This window comes from Arachis stenosperma, chromosome 10 (genome assembly GCF_014773155.1).
Source record: "Arachis stenosperma cultivar V10309 chromosome 10, arast.V10309.gnm1.PFL2, whole genome shotgun sequence".
In the NCBI taxonomy this organism is placed as follows: Eukaryota; Viridiplantae; Streptophyta; class Magnoliopsida; order Fabales; family Fabaceae; genus Arachis; species Arachis stenosperma.
Genome location: NC_080386.1, coordinates 45,147,562 through 45,153,620, shown reverse-complemented (window position 1 = coordinate 45,153,620; position 6,059 = coordinate 45,147,562). Strand labels below are relative to the sequence as shown.

At 40.7% G+C, this 6,059-nt stretch overlaps 1 non-coding gene across 1 annotated transcript; it reads right to left on the bottom strand.

Moving 5' to 3' along the window:
• Window positions 1-3,287: 3,287 nt before the first annotated feature.
• Window positions 3,288-3,391, bottom strand: LOC130958821 (small nucleolar RNA R71). The gene has a single exon (XR_009077925.1). It is a non-coding gene; the product is annotated as a small nucleolar RNA R71 (small nucleolar RNA).
• Between the last annotated feature and the right edge of the window lie 2,668 nt (window positions 3,392-6,059).

Here is a 6,059-nt window from a genome sequence, read left to right as displayed (position 1 = left end):
CTCAACGGCGTTGGAAAGTAGACATCCTGGGCTTTCCAGCAATATATGATAGTCCATACTTTTCCCAAGATTTGATGGCCCAAACCGGCGTTCAAAGTCACCTCAAGAAATTCCAGCGTTAAACGCCGGAACTGGCACCTAATTGGGAGTTAAACGCCCAAACTGGCATAAAAGCTGGCGTTTAACTCCAAGAAGAGTCTCTACACGAAAATGCTTCATTGCTCAGCCCAAGCACACACCAAGTGGGCCCGGAAGTAGATTTTTATGTCTTTTACTCATCTTTGTACACCTTAGGCTACTAGTTTTCTATAAGTAGGACCTTTTACTATTGTATTTTTCATCTTGGTTCTTCTGGTTCCCTCTTTGGGGCCGAAACCAATGATCACTTTTGTTCTTATGTATTTTCAACGGTGGAGTTTCTACACACCATAGATTAAGGTGTGGAGCTCTGCTGTACCTCGAGTATTAATGCAATTACTATTGTTCTTCTATTCAATTCCGCTTGTTCTTTGTCCAAGATATCACTTGTTCTTCAACTTGATGAATGTGATGATCTGTGACACTCATCATCATTCTCACTCATGAACAAAGTGACTGACAACCACTCTTGTTCTACAAGCATACGAGGCTCTAGTGAATATCTCTTGGATTCTTTAACCGGAATCTTCGTGGTATAGGCGAGAACTGATGGCGGCATTCAAGAGAATCCGGAAGGTCTAAACCTTGTCTGTGGTATTCTGAGTAGGATTCAATGATTGAATGACTGTGACGTGCTTCAAACTCCGAAAGGCGGGGCGTTAGTGACAGACGCAAAAGAATCACTGGATTCTATTCCGCGCCTGACCGAGAACCGACAGATGATTAGCCTATGCTGTGACAGAGCATCAGGGACGTATTTTCACTGAGAGGATGGGAGGTAGCCACTGACAACGGTGAAACCCTACACAAGCTTGCCATGGAAAGGAGTAAGAAGGATTGGATGAAGACAGTAGGAAAGCAGAGAGACGGAAGGGAAGGCATCTTCATACGCTTATCTGAAGCTCTCACCAATGATATACATAAGTATCTCTATCTTTATCTTTATGCTTTATTCATCATCTATACCCAATTGAGTCTGCCTGACTGAGATTTACAAGGTGACCATAGCTTGCTTCATACCACCAATCTCCGTGGGATCGACCCTTACTCGCGTAAGGTATTACTTGGACGACCCAGTGCACTTGCTGGTTAGTTGTGCAAAGTTGTGTAGTGAATCACAATTTCGCGCACCAAGTTTTTGGCGCCGTTGCCGGGGATTGTTCTTGTGTATGGACAACTGACGGTTCATCTTGTTGCTTAGATTAGGTATTTTTTTTTCAGAGCTCTTTAAGGATGAATTCTAGTGTTTCAAGGTGATGTTCTTATCATCACCAAAGCTGATTGATTTTCATCAATTTAGCTCTTGAATGCAATGTCCTGCTGAAGCTTGGCCGGCCATGTCTAATTCCTTTAGACTAAAGCTTTAGACTAACATTGCATGATTCCTGGAATTCTCATTAAGAATTTTGATACCTTTATTTTCCTTTTCACTTAATTTTCGAAAAAGCATAAAAAAAAATTTACAAAATCATAAAATCCAAAAATATGTCTTGTTTGAGTCTAGAGTCTCATCTTAAGTCTAGTATCAATTGCATGTTTCTGTTCTTATTGCATTCATGCATGTGTCCTCATTGATCTTCAAGTTGTTCTTGATGATTTCCTTGTTTTGATCTTTGAATTCTATTGACTTGAGTGTTTTGTTATATGCATTCTCAATTTGTTAGTGTCAAGGGTATACAAACTGCTAAGTTTGGTGTCTTGCATGCATTGTTATTTGATATTAGTTGCATTTTGATTATTCCTTATTATTAAAAATCCAAAAATATTTTTAATTTGTGTCTTTTCAAGTCAGTGATACAGAGAATTGAAGATTCAGAACATACTACAGAGGAATCACACAGAAAAAGCTGGGCATTCGAAAATGCCCAGTGAAGAAGACAGACTGGCGTTTAAACGCCAGCCAGGGTGCCTGGCTAGGCGTTTAACGCCCAAAAGGGTAGTAGTTTGGGCGTTAAACGCCAGAATGGATACCATTCTGGGCGTTTAACGCCAGGATGGTGCTAGGGGGAAGATTTTGTTTTCAAAATCAATTTTTTTCCTTTTTCAAAGATACTTACTAACAATTAATGATTTGATTGAACATTTTAAGCATGTTGCCTTTTCTGTTGAGAAAGGTTTAATGTTTGAATCATATCTTTTCTTGTTAGGCAAGTCATTAATTTTTAAAATCATATCTTTTAAAATTGTTTTCAAATCATACCTTTTCAATCATATTTTTTTTAAAACCATAACTTTTCAATCATATCTTTTTAATCACATCTTTTTCAAAATAGTTTTCAATCAAATCTTTTTAATTTCTAATTTCAAAATCTTTTTCAAAAATCACTTTACTTCTTTCCCACTTTTGTTTTCGAAAATCAATTAGTGTTTTTCAAAATGTTTTCAAAATCTTTTACTTAATTTTCGAAAATTACTTCCCTTCTTCTCACATCCTTCTATTTATGAACTAACTCTATTCCTTAATGCAAAATTCGAACTCCATCTTCTTTGATAAGTTCGAATTTTCTACTTCTGTCTTCTACTTTTCTTTTCCTCTGACACCTCAAGGAATCTCCTATACTGTGACATAGAGGATTCCATATTTTCTTGTTTTCTTCTCTTTCATATGAGCAGGAACAAAGACAAAGGCATTCTTGTTGAAACTGACCCTGAACCTGAAAGGACCTTGAAGCGAAAGCTAAGAGAAGCTAAGGCACAACTCTCTGTAGAGGACCTAACAGAAATCTTCAAAGAAGAAGAACCCATGGCAGCCGAAAATAACAACAATGCCAACAATGCAAGGAAGGTGCTTGGTGACTTTACTGCACCTACTCCCGACTTCTATGGGAGAAGCATCTCTATCCCTGCCATTGGAGCAAACAACTTTGAGCTTAAGCCTCAATTAGTTTCTCTAATGCAACAGAATTGCAAGTTCCATGGACTTCCATTGGAAGATCCTCATCAGTTTTTAGCTGAGTTCTTACAAATCTGTGACACAGTCAAGACTAATGGGGTTGACCCTGAGGTCTACAGACTGATGCTATTCCCTTTTTGCTGTAAGAGACAGAGCTAGAATATGGTTGGACTCTCAACCTAAAGAAAGCCTGGACTCTTGGGAAAAGCTAGTCAATGCCTTCTTGGCAAAGTTCTTCCCACCTCAAAAATTGAGTAAGCTTAGAGTGGAAGTCCAAACCTTCAGACAGAAGGATGGAGAACCCCTCTATGAAGCTTGGGAAAGATACAAACAATTAATCAGAAAATGTCCATCTGACATGCTTTCTGAATGGAGCATCATAGGTATTTTCTATGATGGCCTCTCTGAACTATCCAAGATGTCTTTGGATAGCTCTGCTGGAGGATCTCTTCATTTGAAGAAGACGCCTACAGAGGCTCAAGAGCTCATTGAAATGGTTGCAAATAACCAATTCATGTACACTTCTGAAAGGAATCCTGTGAACAATGGGACAAGTCAGAAGAAAGGAGTTCTTGAGATTGATGCTCTGAATGCCATATTGGCTCAGAATAAAATATTGACTCAACAAGTCAATTTGATTTCTCAAAGTCTGTCTGAAATGCAAAATGCACCAAGCAGTACTAAGGATGCTTCATCTGAAGAAGAAGCTTATGATCCTGAGAACCCTTCAATAGAAGAGGTGAATTACATGGGAGAACCCTATGGAAACACCTATAATTCTTCATGGAAAAAACATCCAAATTTCTCATGGAAGAATCAAGAGAAACCTCAACAAGGTTTCAGGTTTAGCAATGGCAAGCCTTTTCCATCATCTTCTCAGCAACAGACAGAGAATTCTAAGCAGAACCACTCTGACTTAGCAACCATGGTCTCTGATCTAATCAAAACCACTCAAAGTTTCATGACTGAAACAAGGTCTTCCATTAAGAATTTGGAGGCACAAGTGGGACAGCTGAGCAAGAAAGTTACTGAACTCCCTCCAAGTACTCTCCCAAGCAATACAGAAGAAAATCCAAAAGGAGAGTGCAAGGCCATCAACATGGCCGAATTTGGAGAGGAGGGAGAGGCAGTGAATGCCACTGAGGAAGACCTCAATGGACGTCCACTGGCCTCCACTGAGTTCCCCAATGAGGAACCATGGGAATCTGAGGCTCAAAATGAGACCATAGAGATTCCATTGGACTTACTTTTGCCTTTCATGAGCTCTGATGAGTATTCTTCCTCTGAAGAGGATGAGTATGTCACTGAAGAGCAAGTTGCTAAATACCTTGGAGCAATCATGAAGCTAAATGACAAGTTATTTGGAAATGAGACTTGGGAGGATGAACCTCCTTTGCTCACCAAAGAACTGGATGACTTGTCTAGGCAGAAATTACCTCAAAAGAGACAAGACCCTGGGAAGTTTTCCATACCTTGTACCATAGGCACCATGACCTTCAAGAAGGCTCTGTGTGACTTAGGGTCAAGTGTAAACCTCATGCCTCTCTCAGTAATGGAGAAGCTAAGGATCTTTGAGGTACAAGCTGCAAGAATCTCACTAGAGATGGCAGACAACTCAAGAAAACAAGCTTATGGACTTGTAGAGAATGTTTTGGTTAAGATTGAAGACCATTACATCCCTACTGATTTCATAGTTCTAGAGACTGGGAAATGCATGGATGAAACCATCATCCTTGGCAGACCTTTCCTAGCCACAGCAAAGGCTGTGATTGATGTTGATAGAGGTGAACTGATCATTCAAGTGAATGAAGAATCCTTTGTGTTTAAGGCTCAAGGATATCCCTCTGTCACCATAGAGATGAAGCATGAAGAGCTTCTCTCAAATCAGAGTCAAGAAGAGCCCCCACAGTCAAACTCTAAGTTTGGTGTTGGGAGGCCACAACCAAACTCTAAGTTTGGTGTTGAACCCCCACATTCAAACTCTAAGTTTGGTGTTGGGAGGTTCCAACATTGCTCTGAGTATCTGTGAGGCTCCATGAGAGCCCTCTGTCAAGCTACCGACATTAAAGAAGCGCTTGTTGGGAGGCAACCCAATGATTATATTTTATGTATTTTCTTTTGTTATTTTATGTTTTTTTTGTAGGTTGATGATCATAAGAAGTCACAAAATCAATTGAAAAAGCAAAAACAAAATGAAAAACAGGAAGAAAAACAGCACACCCTGGAGGAAGAACTCACTGGCGTTTAAACGCCAGTGAGGCTAGCAGTTGGGCGTTTAACGCCCAGTCTGGCACCCTTCTGGGCGTTTAACGCCAGAAAGGGGCACCAGACTGGCGTTAAACGCCAGAAAAGGGCAAGAACCTGGCGTTAAACGCCAGGAATGGGCACCAGCCCGGCGTTTAACGCCAGAAATGCCTCAAAACGTGATTTTGAGTGCCATTTGGTGCAGGGATGACTTTTCCTTGACACCTCAGGATCTGTGGACCCCACAGGATCCCCAACCAACCCCACCACTCTCTCTTCTTCTTCACCCATTCACCAATCACCTCAACATCTCTTTCTCTTCACCACTCACATCCATCCTTCATAAAACACCACTTCTTCCCCTTATGGCCGAACCACAAAGCCATCTCCCTCTCCTCTCCAAATTTCTTCTTCTTCTACTCTCTTCTTTCTTCTTTTGCTCGAGGACGAGCAAACCTTTTAAGTTTGGTGTGGTAAAAGCATTGCTTTTTGTTTTTCCATAACCATTTATGGCATCCATGGCCGGAGAAACCTCTAGAAAGAGGAAAGGGAAGGCAAAAGCTTCTACCTCCGAGTCATGAGAGATGGGGAGATTCATCTCAAGAGTGCATCAAGACCACTTCTATGAGGTTGTGGCCATGAAGAAGGGTCAACTTTGATCAAAAGGTTGGACCAAGTCCTCATAGATATCTGTGAAGAGGACACCCAATGGAAGAGAAATTCAAGAGGGAAGCCGGTTCAACTGAGAAGGCATGACCTCAAGCCCATCACTAAGAAAAAGATG